The sequence below is a fragment of the Symphalangus syndactylus genome, chromosome 8, assembly GCF_028878055.3.
Source record: "Symphalangus syndactylus isolate Jambi chromosome 8, NHGRI_mSymSyn1-v2.1_pri, whole genome shotgun sequence".
NCBI classification, from domain to species: Eukaryota; Metazoa; Chordata; class Mammalia; order Primates; family Hylobatidae; genus Symphalangus; species Symphalangus syndactylus.
This window is the reverse complement of record NC_072430.2, coordinates 81,310,978-81,327,982: the sequence shown is the minus strand read 5'-3', so window position 1 is coordinate 81,327,982 and position 17,005 is coordinate 81,310,978. Positions and strand designations below refer to the sequence as shown.

Genomic DNA, 17,005 nt, shown 5'->3' with positions numbered 1-17,005 from the left:
GAGGAACTGTGGAGCTGGGAGGGCAGGTAGTGGCAGGAAGCATAGTGGAGGATTATTTTGGGAAGAGCTCTGTGATGAGCTCTTTTTTCTTTTTAACAAAGAAAAATACAGGATGCCCAGTTGGATTTGAATTTCACATAAACAGCAAATAATTTTTGGTATAAATATGTTCCATGCAATATTTGGGATATACAGATACCCAAAATTATTTCTTTTTTTTTCTTTTATCAGTTATAATTTGCAAATATTCTTCTTCCAGTTTGTGGCTTGTCTTTTTGTTCTCTCAAAAGTGCCTTTCATTTTTTTTTTTCCTGAAGACATGCCAGTTTTATTATAAATTTTTTTTGCACACAAAACAATAAACATTTTCTAAAAATACATACAAACAAAAAGATGCATATCAAACATATTAGGAAGGTTGCACATGGGAAGACGGGGAATAGAAATGGGGGGTAGGAATTAAAATAAATGAGAGAGGGACTTTGTATGGATCAATGATAATAACTCAATCCTCTATTTGACAAAGAAGAAGGAGAAGGAAGAGGAAGAAAAAGAAAGTGGGATAAAGGATCAGAAAGGGAGGAAAATAGAAAAAGGTAGAGTATGACTCCGGGGTAGACCTGTTTTGTTGTTGCTGGGTTAGTTGGTTGGTCTGTCTGTTATATTTCTCATATGTTTCGCCATGTTGGCCAGGCTGGTCTCGAACTCCTAGCCTCAAGTGATCAACCCTCCTCGGCCTCCTAGAGTGCCGGGACTACAGGCGTGAGCCACCACGTCCAGCCCCCACATTGCGTCTGGTCTCCGTGGTAGACCTCCCAGACGGGGCGGCCGGGCAGAGGCGCTCCTCACTTCCCAGACGGGGCGGCCAGGCAGAGACGCTCCTCACTTCCTAGACGGGGTGGCGGCTGGGCAGAGGCGCTCCTCACCTGGGGCGGCCGGGCAGAGGCGCTCCTCACATCCCAGACGATGGGCGGCCAGGCGGAGACGCTCCCCAGCTCCCAGAGGTAGCGGCGGCCGGGCAGAGGCTGCAATCCCAGCACCCTGGGAGGCCCAGGCAGGCGGCTGGGAGGCGGAGGCTGCAGCGAGCCAAGACCACGCCACCGCACTCCAGCCGGGGCAACACGGAGCACCGAGTGAGCGAGACTCCGTCTGCAGTCCCAGCACCTCGGGAGGCCGAGGCGGGCAGACCACTCGAGGTCAGGAGCTGGAGAGCAGCGTGGCTGGCTCACATGGCGAAACCGCGCCTCCAGCCAAAGGACAAAAAGCAGGCAGGGGTGGTCTCACAGGCAGCCCGCAGGCTGAGGCAGGAAAATCACGGGAGTCGGACGCAGGGAGTGTGCAGCAAGTGGAGTATATTGCAGCCTGGGCCACGGAGGGCAGAAAAAAGAAAAAAAGAAAGAAAAAAGGAAGGAAGGAAGGAAAGGAAGGAAGGAAGGAAGGAAGGAAGGAAGGAAGGAAGGAAGGAAGGAAGGAAGGAAAGGAAGGAAAAATTATTTCTTATCTGAAATTCAAATTTAATGGGGCATCCTGTATTTTACCTGGCAATTCTATCTGTGACCTGTGATGGCTCCTAAATATACAGCCTGTGCAGTAGAGGGGCAGGATTGCTGTGGAGTTCAGAAGTTTCCAAATTCTGGCAGAAGGCAACCAGCCCTTCAGGGAGGGCATCCCATGATACAGTCAGGTGAAATTGCTGCCCCCAAAGCCAGCCCTGCTGATGCCTGGGGGCATCCAAGGCAGGCCTGAATGGAACATGCCCAGAGACTGGCCAAAGTGCCAGTGAAGTGGGTGTGTTCTGCCAGATCCTTCCAAGAACATAAAGTGTCTAGTTCTGGTGCTGACAATTGACCTAATATCCACCACACTAGCACACTATTTTTAGGCCTAAGGAAGGAGTGCAAGATTTTAAAAATAAGGTAGTAGATATAGGGGAAATTACATTCAAAAAGCTCAATCCTGAATGTGAGTTTAAGACCAGGAAATGCAATATATTAGATCTAGAAAACGTTAGTACAAGTAGCTTTCCATATATAAATACCTAACACTGGCTGTGCATGGTGGCTCACGCCTGTAATCCCAGCACTTTGGGAGGCCGAGGTGGGCAGAATCACTCGAGGCCAGGAGTTCGAGACCAGCCTGGCCAACATGGTGAAACACTATCTCTACCAAAAAATAAAAAAATTAGCCGGACGTGGTGGTGCGCATCTGTAGTCCTAGCTACTTGGAAGGCTGAGGCACGAGAACTGACTGAACCCAGGAGGTAGAGGTTGCAGTGAGCCAAGATTGCACCACTGCTCTCCAGCCTGGGCAGCAGAGTGAGACTCTGTCTCAAAAATAAATAAATAAATAAATAAATAAATATAAAATACCTAAGACTAAGACCCCACACTTTTCTTTCACTTTTTTTAATGAACAAAGGTAATGCTACCAACCAGCTTCAGGAAAATTGCTTTTGCCACCCATAGTGTTTTGTTTTCAACTAATAAAGATAGAGGCTGTTTTGTTGTCTGCTATTGGCTTCCATATATAGCCGACCGCTATACCCTGTCTACACTTCCAGATCTACTCTCTACCCTTCTCTGTCCTGCTCTATGCTCTGGGAAGCTGACCCCTTATGGACTCCCTTCCCTTCTAGATTCTGATTAGGGCCAGCCAGTGGGAAACAACAATAAGAGATCAGATGGTGGGAAGACAGAAAGATCAGAAGAGTAGCTTTATTCTTGGTGTTTATTAAAATACTCATGATTTCAACAACCTGGTAAAAAGCACTCAATAAAATAGAAACAGATGCATACTTCTTTAACATGATACAACACATCTAGCCAGCATTCTGCTTGATGGGGAAAGGCTAGAGGTAGCCCCAATAAAGTTAGGAATAGACGGGGTGCTCACTATCATAATTACTATGTAAAATTTTACTGAAGGTTCTAGCAATCATGACTTGGCGTTATAAAACTTCAAGTATAAAAATAGGAAACTAAGAAAAATGTTTTCACTATTTGTAGATGATGTGACTCTGATTTTAAACCCAAGAGACTCAACTGAAAAATTATTATGAACAATAAGACAATTCAGTGAAGTATAAAGGTGGAAAATTAATATACAGAAACCAATCAATCTTATATGTGCAAATAATAACCTACTGGAGGATATAAGGATGAAGGACCTTATTTAAAGTAGCAATAGAAAAAATAAAATACTTAGGAACAAATTTAACAAGAAATGTGCATGCCCTATATGTAGAGAACTTTAAAATAAAACCGAGGAAACCAAACAAGCTTTGAATAAATAGAAAGACATACCTGGGTAGGAAAAATAAAAATTGTTAAAATGTCATATCTCCCTAAGTTAATTTAACATTTTAACACAATTCCAATAAAAAATACCATTTTTTTCCCTTTCAAATTTGGCAAGAGAGTTCTCAAATGTATATGTGTGAGGGAGAATGTGGAATGGTTAGCCCTATCAGATATTAAAACACATTATAAAGCCTCAGTAGTTAAAACAATGTGGGACTGATCCATAAATGGACATACAGATAAATAGAACAGATGAAAATGTTCTGATATAAATCCAGATACACGCAGGAATTTGTATACAATAAAGGTGACATTGCAAATCACTAGGGAAAAGAGAGACTGACTATTCAATACATGGATTGAACTAGTTCTAACAAGTTAGCCTAGTTCTAGGCAGGCTGTAACTAGGTAGCCATCTGGAATAAAACTGGATCTATACACTATACACGAAATTACAAAGACATCATATATTTAAATGTGAAAAACCAAATTAAAATTACTGGAGGAAAACTATGAGAAAATGTCTTTATAACCTTGGAAGGTCCTCGTAAATGTGACTTAAAATATATAAGCCATTAAAAAAATTGATAAATTCAATTATGTAAAAATAAAAAATGTCTGTGTGGCAAAGAAACAAAATCACCATAATCAAAGTTAAAAGACAAATGACAAAATGGGAAAAGTGTTTTCAACTCATGTCACAAAGTACTAATATCCCTTATATACAAAGCACTACTAGAAATAAATAAGATTTTAAAAATCAACAACCCAATAGAAACATGGGCAGTAATACGAATATGTTTGTCACATTTTCAAAAATCTAAAAGTTTGACAATCTAACTTACGGTATTATACATTGGTACAACACTATGAAAGGTAATTTGACAAGATCTGTCAGTCTTATAAGTGCACATATCCTTGACCCAAGAGGCACTTTTCAATGACTTTATCCTGTGAATATACTTAACACATAAAATGACCTATTATTAATAATTAGATTTATTTAATCATTTCGTGTGTGCATATATATATATAATCATAACATCACATTGTACCCCATAAATATATACAATTATCATTTGTCAATTAAAATAAAAATTTAAAAATCATTTAAAAAATGGCCAGGCATGGTGGCTCACACCTGTAATCCCAGCATTTTGGGAGGCCAATGCGGGCGGATGACCTGAGATCAGGAGTTTGGGACCAGCTCGGCCAACATGGGAAAACCCCATTTCTACTACTAATACAAAAATTAGCCAGGCGTGGTGGCACACGCCTGTAGTCCCAGCTACTCAGAAGGCTGAGGCATGAGAATCACTTGACCCGGGAGGTGGAGGTTGTGGTGAGTCGGGATCGCACCACTGCACTCCAGTCTGGGTGACAGAGTGAAACTGTGTCTCCAAAAAAAAAAAAAAAAAAAAATCATTAAAAAATGACCCAGGTCAAGGTAACTTATTGCAGCATTACTTGTAATAGCAAGATTAGAAACAATCCAGTATTTATCAATATGAAACTAGTTAAATAAATCATGATGCATCCATGTAACTGAATATTATGCAGCTTTAGAAAGAAATACATAGAGGGGGCTGGGCGCAGTGGCTCATACCTGTAATCCCAGCACTTTGGGAGGCCGAGGTGGGCGAATCATGAGGTCAGAAGATGGAGACCAGCCTGGCCAACATGATGAAACCCCGTCTCTACTAAAAGTACAAAAAATTAGCTGGGCGTTGTGGTGGGCACCGTAATCCCAGCTACTCAGGAGGCTGAGGAGGAGAATCACTTGAACCTAGGAGGCGGAGGTTGCAGTGAGCAGAGATTGCACCACTGCACTCCAGCTGGGGCAACAGAGTGAGACTCTGTCTCAAAAAAAAAAAAAAAAAAAAGGAAGACAGAAATGCATAGAGTGAAGCTGTACCACATAGTATATTGATAAACAGTACAAACCTTCAAGACATTTTTAATGAAAGACACAAGGTGTAGAATGATATGCACTGTTTGCTACCTTTTGTGTGAAAAATGAGAAAAACAGAGTATGTATTTGCTTATATATATATACACACACACACGAGTATATTTATACAGAATATATATTACAGTATATATAATATGATAGTATTTAGGATATATAGAGTATATATTTGCTTATATATACATATGAGTATATATAAATAGTATATATTATAGTATATGTAATACAATAATAGTATTTGTATATAGAGAGTGTATATTTGCTTATACTTATGTTTCTGGGGAAAAGTAAGGAGATTTAGTGAATGGAAGATAGAGTAGGGAGATTAACTTTTTACTTTTTATATTTTTTAAATATTCAAATCATGAGGATTAAATATTAAATATATAAAAAGTGCTTATTAAAAAATCAAACAATACAGAAATATGTAAGGTAAGAAGTGATGTTCCCCTACCCTTAAACCTGCCACTCAGAGAAAACCAATATGAGTAGTCTGTTATATACCTTACAGGATTTAGTCACTGAGAAACAGATAGGAGACTTCAAAAAAATTATTTATTAGGCAAGGAAAGCATTAGTTTCTGGTTCCTGGCAGTCACATTGTTCTGGCACTGCCAAATCCACTTAGACCACATATAAGCGGCTGAGATAAATGTTGATCTCTTGCTGCAGGCCCACAGTGAGCTGCTTTCAAGAGACTTCACCCAATCCTACAGGAGTTCAGTTATATGTAAAATAAGAAGTTAGAAAATAATTCTGAATTAGGTGGCATTTTAAAAGTGAATGGTAGAGGCCATTAACGCTACTAAATTAAGTATGAAGGTAGGTTTTAAATTAAGACATTAACATTTCAGTAAATGAAAATGCTCGTGCAGTCTGCAAATTCTTGGCAGTAGTACCACAGAATTCAGCCAGTAAGGGCTCCTAAGTTACAAACCTAAACAGTCCCAAAGAACACAAAGAATTATTATTTATTTTCCACTGCTATTATTAAAAATTTTTTAAATATATTCTAGATGAAGCCTGCTAGTTCACTAGTGCAATAAAGCAAGCCTCACATTACTGAGACCTCCTCACAATCCTGTTCCTTTGCCTCAGAAAATTCCTTGATGAGTAGAATATGAATGTTATACATATTTATTGACAAAGATATATACAAAATGAAATATGCAGCCTTCCCATTTCAACATAAATACCAAGGTCTCTTGCCAAACCAGCAGTTGATATTTTAATACATGTGCCCTAACACAACAAAACAGTGTTTATGCAACACACTCTTTCCCGTCATCTTATAAAAGCAGTCTGTTGATGTTGGAACAAACCTTAGAAAGTTTAGTCATGCAATTGTTCATTCAATTAAGGAACATTTACCGAGTATCTCCACATAGCAGGTAAAGTAAAAAGTAACAGAGATAAGAAGATGAATAGCACGATCTCTGGCTCTTGAATTTAAGTCTAAGCCAGTTCTTTTATTTTTATATCAAATAATCTGTAGGTTTCTCAAGTTCAGACCATAACTTTTCATTATGTCAAATATCATGCATTTATAAAAAGAACTAAATATTTTATATTTGTGGGTTGGCAGTGTTCTATTCTTCCATTAATGTTGTTCACGTAGTCATATTTTGTTTTCAGATGATTATTTCAGAGGATCTGACTGCTCTTCATCTTCATGAATAACTTTAAATACATTAATCCAGTTAGCCTCACAACAACCCTCATTTTAAGACTAGGAAACTTTTGTCAGTCACGCTGAATTACTTTCTCAGGCTCTCACAGCTAGGTCTGCCTGTCTCGCACTTATATTCTCTACACAATAGTAAACAGCAGGATTTGTAGAAATGTAGGCTAGAGAAATTGTAATTTGTATTAATTACATGATTGTCATTTGTTAAAACCTCAGCTGCTTCACAGATAATTTCTTAGAGAAAAGTATACTATGACAGTAAACACAATGTGTTTCTGAGGTTCCTAAGACCGTAAAATGATACCGGGTAACTGTTGGTTTCCGTCATTACAATATTGTACATTAAAATGATAAACATATAAGTGAAGTTACTGCTATTTCGATTGTATTTCTTTACATTTTATCATCAAACCTTCCTATAGCCTTATCTTTTGTTCATTTGAACTGCTTTGCTATGCATCTTTTGACTATCCATATCGTCTGTTATATCTTTAAAGATACCATAATATTTTATATTGTATTATTATGTTTTTAAAAGATACTTAATCTTTCTTCTTTTAGCCACATTGCTGTGACTCTTCTCCTAACACACTCTTTTCCACATAAGCCTTCTGAAAAACAAGGCATTCACTTGTAGTGAATGATCAATGCATAGCTCGCTCAGAACAGGGTACACATTTTTGAAATTATGAAGGTGAGCTGTAGTAAAAGAGATAATTTGAGTTGAATATGATAATTTGATAGAATCTGGTACTGATTGGCAGCTTTGAAGACCTTGGACCACAGAATCAGACTATAAAATCTTAGAGTGATATTCTTCCAATGAGCCACTAGCAATCAGAGACAGGTTTCTGGGGGCCCTCGTACTTTCTGTTTTATGTATTTACAGATTTGGATCAAGAGCAGAGGGTTAGTAAGCCTTAATCAAGAAAGAAAAAACAAATACATGGAAATCTTAAATTGAATTCCCACATGAAAATTATGGCACAGTTTATACAGCTTTATGATATCCCAGTTGCATAAAATTATACTTCACCCTTCAAATAATGACATACAATTAAATGAGGTCTATGGCAAATACTATCATATAGAACATGATCCCTACAATGTTTAATTATTCACAAAGCATTGGGAGGTATCTTGGGGCCTAGCCCAGTGAAAAGAGCAAAGGTTTTGAAACAGCCAAATCTAGAATTTCACATGAGCTCTTCCGTGGAATCTTGGCCAAGTTACTGAATCAGATTAAACTCGGCTTTATCACCTGTAAAATGGTTATTGCTAGTATTAGTAATGACACATATAAAGTGTTTGGAAGGAGAGCATTGTACATAATGCTCAATAAACTCAAGTTTTACCTGAGGCACTTCAAACAGTACACAACAGTGTTCTTAAATTAAATTGAATTGATTATAAGGAGATCAAGTGTTCATATTATCTAATCTTCCAACCGGAGTGGACAATTGAAAAGATGTACTTCCTGCTAATACAGTACTTACTTTCCCAGGAGGCTAGACTGGGCAAACTTTAGCAATAAATGTCTCCATATACAGTGTACAAAAAAATCTCCCTCTAGCTTATGAATCCGTATTGTCACAAAACATCTATTTATTCAGTGTTTAGAGCTTTTTTAAAAATAAAAAATAAAAAAACTACAGTGACCTTATTAGGATAGATAATAGATATTTTAACCAATTTGATTTAAATTGTTAATGGTGTCATCTAGGAATTTAAGGGGAGAACAGTCAAGAAAAAGAAAGAAACAGGTAATAGTTGTTGCATCTCAATGCAGTTCAGAAAACATGAGTAGGTCCACCAGCGCGTGGTAGCAGAGGAAATTCTGAGGCACCAGTTGAAAGTAAAAGCTTGGTATTTTATAGTTTCCTTTTGTAAGAACTCACTTTTGTGTTGAGTTGCATATTTTATATTTTCTGGAATTTTTGTGTCATTTTATCAATAGTTAATAATATTGTTTCACCATAACTCCTCTTTGATCATGTAACCAGCAAAGTTTCTAACAATAAAGCATATTTTAGGGGTGAATACCTTCTTCTCAGTCAACGTATAGAAAATATTACATTATGTATTAAAACCTCAGTGCCATGACAAGATAGTCAACATCTTTAGTCGTCAGGAAAATACAAATTATAACTACAATTGTGTGTGGGTACTTATCAAATTGTATACTTTATATATGTAATTTATTTTTTATCAATTAGACCTCATTAAAGCTATTTTTAAAATATTATGTGAATTTTGCAGAAAATGAAAAGAGAAACCCCTGACCTCAGCTATCAGGTTGGCTACATTAACTGCCTGCCTCTTTTGCATCATCAGCTACTTCCTGGCTATGGGCAAGTGTGATGTTTTATCACTGGACTGTAAGGACCTTCAGAGTAGAATCCATGTTTAACTCAACTGAGTCTTCCCTCAAACTCTCTCACTAAGTATTCAACTGTTGTTTTTTAAATGAAACATAAATTGCTTGGATAGTTTTTGGTGAAACATTTCAGAAAACATTTCTACCCAAATTCCCTAATGAACCTTTATGATTTTTTGAACTATCCATGGGAGGCAGCATATCTTCATGCTTAAGAACTTTAAAGTCAGTGACTTGTTCAGCTACTTACTAACCGCTTGGCCATAGATAAAATTATCTCGCCTCTCCAGGCCTCAGTTTCCTCATTTCTAAAGTGGGACAGTAAAGGACCTATGTCTTGGATTTTCTGAGAGGATTAAATGATATAACCCATATAAAGTACATGGGCCATATTTAGCACTCAATAAATACTTGTTTTTGTTGTGTTGTTATTGCTTTCCATATCCCTAATATGTTGTAGAGAAATAAAGAATCTAAAAATTCAGATTATTATGCATAGTAAGCATACAAGAACTGTTAGCAGGGAAAAAGGCAAGTGAATTCATACATTCACCATTACAAATTTTTGAAAGTTTACGAACTCCAAAGACTGAAATATTCCATCTTTCATCAGGAGAAAGAAAACGTGATGAACAAGTTACCTGAATCTTACAGGAGGGATAGCTCTAAACTGACATTAAAGTTAACAGCATGGTAGGCTTTTTAGAATCACACAATTAGGTAAATTTAATTTATTGGAAGAAGCAAAAGGGTTTTTTTTTTTAATTTTATTTATTTATTTTTTTGAGACGGAGTCTCGCTCTGTCGCCCAGGCTGGAGTGCAGTGGCGCAATCTCGGCTCACTGCAAGCTCCGCCTCCCGGGTTCACGCCATTCTCCCGCCTCAGCCTCCCGAGTAGCTGGGACTACAGCCGCCTGCCACCACGCCCGGCTAATTTTTTGTATTTTTAGTAGAGATGGGGTTTCACCGTTTTAGCCAGGATGGTCTCGATCTCCTGACCTCGTGATCCGCCCCCCTCGGCCTCCCAAAGTGCTGGGATTACAGGCGTGAGCCACCGCGCCCGGCCCGGAAGAAGCAAAAGGGTTTTAATACCTTATAGTCTTCTCAGTACATTTTGATTCTTGATCTTAGACCTTTTCATTAAATAAGAAAAATTAAAAACCTGCCGGTAGGTAGAGAGGCTAAAGTTGCAAACAGCCCATTTACTTTCTCCCTACCCTTCACACTGAAGTTCTTAAATGTAGAAATCCTGTTCTGCTATTTGTTTGCAAGTTTTCTCTCTAGTGAAAAATACTTCATCATTTTGTCCTTGGGGAATTAATTAAACAGAATGTGGAAAAATGTAATCTTTAGGGAGTTTTGCTGTTAGTACTCTTAGTAAATACAGCACAAGCCAAGAGACTCTACAGAGACCTGACCTAGAGTAGACGAAGCCTGGGCCATTGTCGGATAATCATTTCCTTGAGCTTTGAGCCAGTCACTTAATTGTTTTGTCACCTCTGATTTGTAATATTGGGCCTAATTGCATCTCCATGATTTGTAGGGAGTGTTTATAAAATATGTACAATAATTATTATCATTAATAAACTGGATTATTAATCCTCTCCAAAAATAATGTGCTAACATGTCAATAAAATTTACACCTTATCCTTTAGGTCTGGCCCAGTACTAGATTTGCCTTTAAAAGTCCAAGTCGGCCGGGCGCCGTGGCTCACGCCTGTAATCCCAACACTTTGGGAGGCTGAGGCAGGTGGATCACCTGAGGTCAGGAGTTCGAGACCAGCATGGCCAACATGGTGAAACCCCGTCTCTACTAAAAAATACAAAAATTAACTAGCATGGTGGTTCGTGCCTGTAATCCCAGCTACTAGGGGGCTGAGGCACGAGTGTTGCTTGAACCTGGGAGGTGGAGGTTGCAGTGAACTGAGATCATGCCACCGCACTCCAGCCTGGGCAACAGAGTGAGACTCCGTTATCAGAAAAAAAAAAAAATTCCAAATCAATTTGTTGTATGTGAAGAACATAATACCGTGAGTCAGGAAATGTTATTCTATTTCTGGTTCTGCCAGTAGTTACCTCTGTGGTCATTAGTAACCACTTCACTCTTCAGTTTCCTCAAATGTAAAAGTAGGAGTTTTGACTATATCAAGAAAGAAACATACCTGATATGTGCCACCACTCTCATAATTCTGTGCCCATGCCATGGCAGACATTGTTAATCAATCATTGAACTTTTTCTACCAAATTGGGAAGCTGTTTTTAAATACTTTTCAGCAAAGCACTGTAGGCAGCCACTACCAATGGATCAGAATTGGCAATCAAAGTGAAATTTACTTCCCATCTCTGGGCCAGAAGATGTCTAAGGTTTTTTTTTTAATTCTAATATTACTCAAAGGGCAAAACGAGAGTCCATGGAATAGAAAGTGTCAGGAGACAATTATGTTGGCAAATCTCATTTCCCTTTTTTATTTTCCAGCCTCCAAGAATGTTATAGATTATCTGTAAGGTCTGTTTATGAGGATGCTCTGCTCTTCCATTCATTATAGTCTGCTTTTTGTTTGTTCAAAGTGGAAATAGTTTAATTGTTTTTATCCCTTAATTCTAAAAATGCTTTCTGTAAAGCTTTGAATAATACAGAAAAATACAAAGATGGAAATGAAAATTATCTGATATTCTACTCCCATTATTAATATTTGAGAACTGGCCTTGAAGACATATAGCTCTAGGCATAATGTTTTTCTGTATTTTATTTTCCCCACAAAGCAATGTTATGTTTGGGCTACTTTGCATATTACTGAGAGGCTGCAGTTCTTAATCTCTATTTATAAAATTTTGTCTTTGGTAACTCCTGTTCAGCTGAGTTAAACTTTGCAAATATAGCAGTAAATTGGAAGAGAAAGGATCTTTAGAACCTTACAACAACTACACTTAAAGATGTGGTAAAAGTCTCCAGGCTCCACTCAAATAAATACAAAATGGAAAGATTTACAAAGCTTGTGGTTAAAATTCAATTTGAAAATAAAACAGATCCAGTGGCATGGGAGAAAAGCAAGCGTTCTTTCCTTACTCCCACACCCTACTCCCAACTTTTTTCTTCTTCTTATAAAAGTAATGTATGTTCGCCAGTCACAATGGCTCATGCCTGTAATCCCAGCACTTGGGGAGGCTGAGGCAGGAGGACTGCTTGAGGCCAGGAGTTTGAGACCAGCCTGGGCAACATAGTGAGACTGCCCCCTCTACAAAAAATTTTAAGATTAGCTGGGCATGGTGGTGCATGCTTGTCATCCCAGCTACTCAGGAGGCTGAAGTGGGAAGATTACTTGATCCCAGGAGGTCTAGGCTGCAATGAGCCACGATAGCACCACTGCATTCCAGCCTGGGTAACAGAGCGAGACCTTGTCTCGAAAAAAAAAAAAAAAAAAAAAAGTAATGTATGTTTATTTATTTAGAACAATGCAAACATGGAAAAATGAGAAAAAAAAGTCATCAGTCTCCATCTAGTCAAAATAATTACGGTTAACATTTTGGAGTATATGCATTCTGTCTTTTTTTTCTGTACATATATTTATATAGGTATCAACATATAAAATTCAGAGGACTCTTTTAAACATTTTTCTCTTTACTTACTGCACTGCTGTTGCTGCAGGATACTTTTTCTCTTACGAGCAGGAAACTACACGAGTTAAAACTGGCTTTGGAGATGTACAGCTCATTGTACCAGTAGTTTGCACAGTTAGGTGTACACCCCAGGGAACTAAGGATGTGGGTATGTTTTGAAATTAATACACCAATTATTTTGAACACTGCTGTACTGGAGTTTGTTATTTATTTATTTATTTTTTGAGACGGAATTTCACTTTTGTTGCCCAGGCTGGAGTACAATGGCGTGATCTCGGCTCACTGCAACCTCCGCCTCCCGGATTCAAGCAATTCTCCTGCCTCAGCCTCCTGAGTAGCTAGGATTACAGGCATGCACCACCATGCCAAGCTGATTTTGTATTTTTAGTAGAGACAGGGTTTCTCCACGTTGGTCAGGCTGATCTCAAACTCCCGACCTCAGGTGATCCGCCCACCTTGGCCTCCCTGGGATTATAGGTGTGAGCTACCACGCCTGGCCTATACTGGAGTTTAGTTTATCCACTGGGCAGGCTGCTCCTCAAGTTCAAACTCCCTAAGCAGATATTCAGCGAGTATCTTACATAACTGGTACAAATGAGGTCATATCAAGATGAGAACCTCTGTATGCATTTATCCCTCCATCTACTTCATTGATAAAATGTCTGTGTTCGTGAAGTGTATTTTGATAAGGAGACTATCTCTCCATCGCCTATCTAATAAAATGAAACTGATGCATGGTGTGATGAGGTTTTTTTACTTTGTATGTAGCAACAAAGATATGTTATGGGAAAGACAGCTTCCTCATTCCCGAGGAAGTCATTTTCTTCTGAGAGTCTGAGTTTTATTAAATCACCAAGTACCATCTCCCTGTTTGTGCTCCCAATGTTGGTTAACAAACAAAAAGCAGCCAGGGGAAATCCTGCCTTTGATAGTCACCATACAGTATGCTGTTTTGGTTATCAATTGCTATGAAACAAACGACCCCCAAATTTAATAGCTGAAAGCAATTTATTATAATTTCTCACAGTTCTTGGTGTTGACTTAGCTTAGCCAGGGAGTCTTCTGCCCGTCTTGCTTACAGTCTCTTGTATGTGACTGCAGTCACATAGCAGCTGGAGCTAGAGTTCTCTGGGGGCTTGACTAGGTGGGCTTGAAGGCCCAAGATGGTTTCTTCATTCACATGTCTGGTGTGTTGGTTCACATAGTCTCTCTCTCTCCATTTAGAGTTTCATCTTCCATGACTTTTCCCATGGCCTCTCTTTCCATCAAGGTAGTCAGACCTCTTAGGATGATGGCTGACTTCCAAGAGTATAAAATTAAAAACTGTCAGGGCTTTTTCAAGCTTAGGTTAAAACCTGGCATAATGTCACTTCTGGCCTCTTTCCATACCTTAAAGCAAGTTGCAGGGCCAGCCATGCTTGTTTCAATATGAGGGGACTAGACAAATGCCTCAATATCAGGAGGGGTGGTTTACTCGGTGCCATCTTTGGAAGCTTTCTATACTTTACGCTGGACAAAGTAGAATTTCAACTACAATTCTAAAAGATTCTGAATATTTTCTGGCTCAAACATGGAGAACAATTGAGAGGAAGTGACAGAGAGAGGAAGAAGCCTCAAAGTGATGGAGGATTTTGAAACAATCGGTACTTTCTTGCGCCTTGCAACTTGGCAGATTGGAGCACAAAGGAGGTGGAACTAATGGGTCGATGCATCACCATTATCCAGACTTCTGGTACCCAGAAGACTTACTTGATGATACTTTTTTTTTTTTTTTTTTTTAGACAGAGTCTCACTCTGTCGCCAGGCTGGAGTGCAGTGGCATGATCTCGGCTCACTGCAACCTCTGCCTCCTGGGTTCAAGCAATTCTCCTGCCTCAGCCTCCCCGAGTAGCTGGGACTACAGGCGCACGCCACCACACCCAGCTAATTTTTGTATTTTTTAGTAGAGACAGGGTTTCACCATGTTGGCCAGAATGGTTTTGATCTCTTGATCTCGTGATCCGCCAGCCTCGGCCTCCCAAAGTGCTGGGATTATAGGCGTGAGCCAGAGCACCCGGCCGATGATGCTTATTTTTTATGAGAAATCTGGAGCAAGGTATCACAATTGACACATCTCAAGCATGTAGGGAAGGCTGTCTTCCCAAAGACAGCAAATAATTCAGGCATCAATGAAAAGGTACAAGAGTCAATAGAACATAAAACCAATTGGAGGGTATTTTCCCCAAATAGTAGCTAGGAGAGCCTGGCAGCAAAAAAGGATCCCATGGCAGCAAGACAGGAGACAAAAACCAGCACCTCCTCTTTCTTGTTCTTTCTTGCTCCTCCAGAGCTTCTCAACATGCATTATCTGTGCCCTCCTAACACAATAGGCAGGTTTGGAGGGCAAAGCAAGGGCTCAGGCTCTCATACGAAGACAATCACATTCCAGAGTCTGCCAAGACTGGGCACCTCCTTGACATGGGTGGTCTTGAGAATGGGGTTCCCTTTATTTGGCTAAACCAAATGCCGAACAGCTTTTCCTTAGTGTTTGTTTTTCTTAAACATGTTCAAACTCTTATCATATTGCTCCCCTCCCTTTGAAAATATGTACTCTGCAGGTGCCTGAAATAACATACTCTCAGCAAATTGCAGCACTGGAAAAGTGAAGGTTATTTCTTTCAGTCTAAACTCAATGGAAATTTTGTGGCTTAACAAGGAAATACCAAATACTTTATAAACTCCTTTAGAGCAGTAACCATGTCATATGACTCTGGTATCTCCTACCTACTAGGCTCATTGTCTACCTTCTCTGATGTCGTAATTTTAATAAGTAACTCGAATTGTTAACAATTTACTCTTGTCTTTTTCTTGGAGTCAGAAATGTTATTTTATTATTATGTCTCTGCATCTTTCATGTGAGGTCCTTTGCAGTTTTCTCCTAACTTGTTTTCATTGTGCGGATCATGTTGCAGGGTTTTCACATAACAGCTGAAAGGGATTAATAGGAGTTGAAGAAGCTTGCTTCAATTACAAGTAATTAATTTAGGCTTCACTTATCTCAAGGAATATCTGAATATACAAATTTACACATAAATCCTGGGAGTGTCAAATTATGCAACCTAGAGAAAGTAAGCTCTATAGCTTTTTGGGCGTTGATCGCTATAGTCAGGGGTGTGTGTGTGGTTTTTGAATGAAATCGTAAAACCACTGCCAGTATTATCTACTTCACCTGGTTTTGAATAATTCCAGGAAGCTAGAAACTGAAAACCAGTCTTGTTATACAGTTAGAAAGACTGTAAATGCAGAAGAGGAAGAAAAAAACGAAACCAAACCATTTATCTATCCTCTTTGAACCCTTATTAGAGTTCACAATATTCCTGGTTTCAAATACTTGAAGTTTTCTCTGGGCAATGATTAATTTTTAAATATTGTTTTTAATGTAAGACATAAAACATACGCATTGCAGATTTAAAGCATACTTGGAAGTAACAAGCAGAAAGATAAAAATCATTTATTCCATAGCATTTAATATATTGGTAACTATCCTTCAATTTTTTTCTAGGCACGTTTTTATAAAATGAGCAATGCTATACAAACGTTTTTGTAACTTCTTTTTTTAATTTGTATTATTTTGTGAGTAGGTGAAAAAGAAATTTGTAAAGATTAAACGATTACAGCATGTTGTAGTATTACACACTGTTGAAGGGCGCCATCTGTGGCGTGGTGGCTGTGTTTTGGTGGGAAGAGGTTCATCTTGGGGTTCCCGTTTTTCTCCCAGCTCTGGGTGGGCAATACTGACCACTCTCCGACCTAAAGGGACTTCTCCGTTTGCCTTTGACGACCTGAGTTTAGGAGAATGGAGACACGTGGGAGTTCAGAGGAGGGCGTTCAGGGTGACTGCGAACACGAGCTCCCGGCGCTGTCCACATCTCCCCTGGGCAGGGCCCACTGGCCCTAGCCCGGGAGGGGAGCAAGGACGGGAGGGCAGTTGGCAGTGGCACGGTCTGGGTCCAAACCTTTAGCACCCCCCACCCCGGCTGGCGCCATTCTCGGGCGGTAAAGTGAGATAAAAGCAG

The 17,005-nt window shown here is 39.1% G+C and overlaps 1 protein-coding gene across 5 annotated transcripts in view; it reads left to right on the top strand.

The window, feature by feature from the left end:
- Nucleotides 1-17,005, top strand: part of NFE2L2 (NFE2 like bZIP transcription factor 2) — a 164,650-nt gene that overhangs the window by 112,035 nt on the left and 35,610 nt on the right. The window lies entirely within an intron of this gene.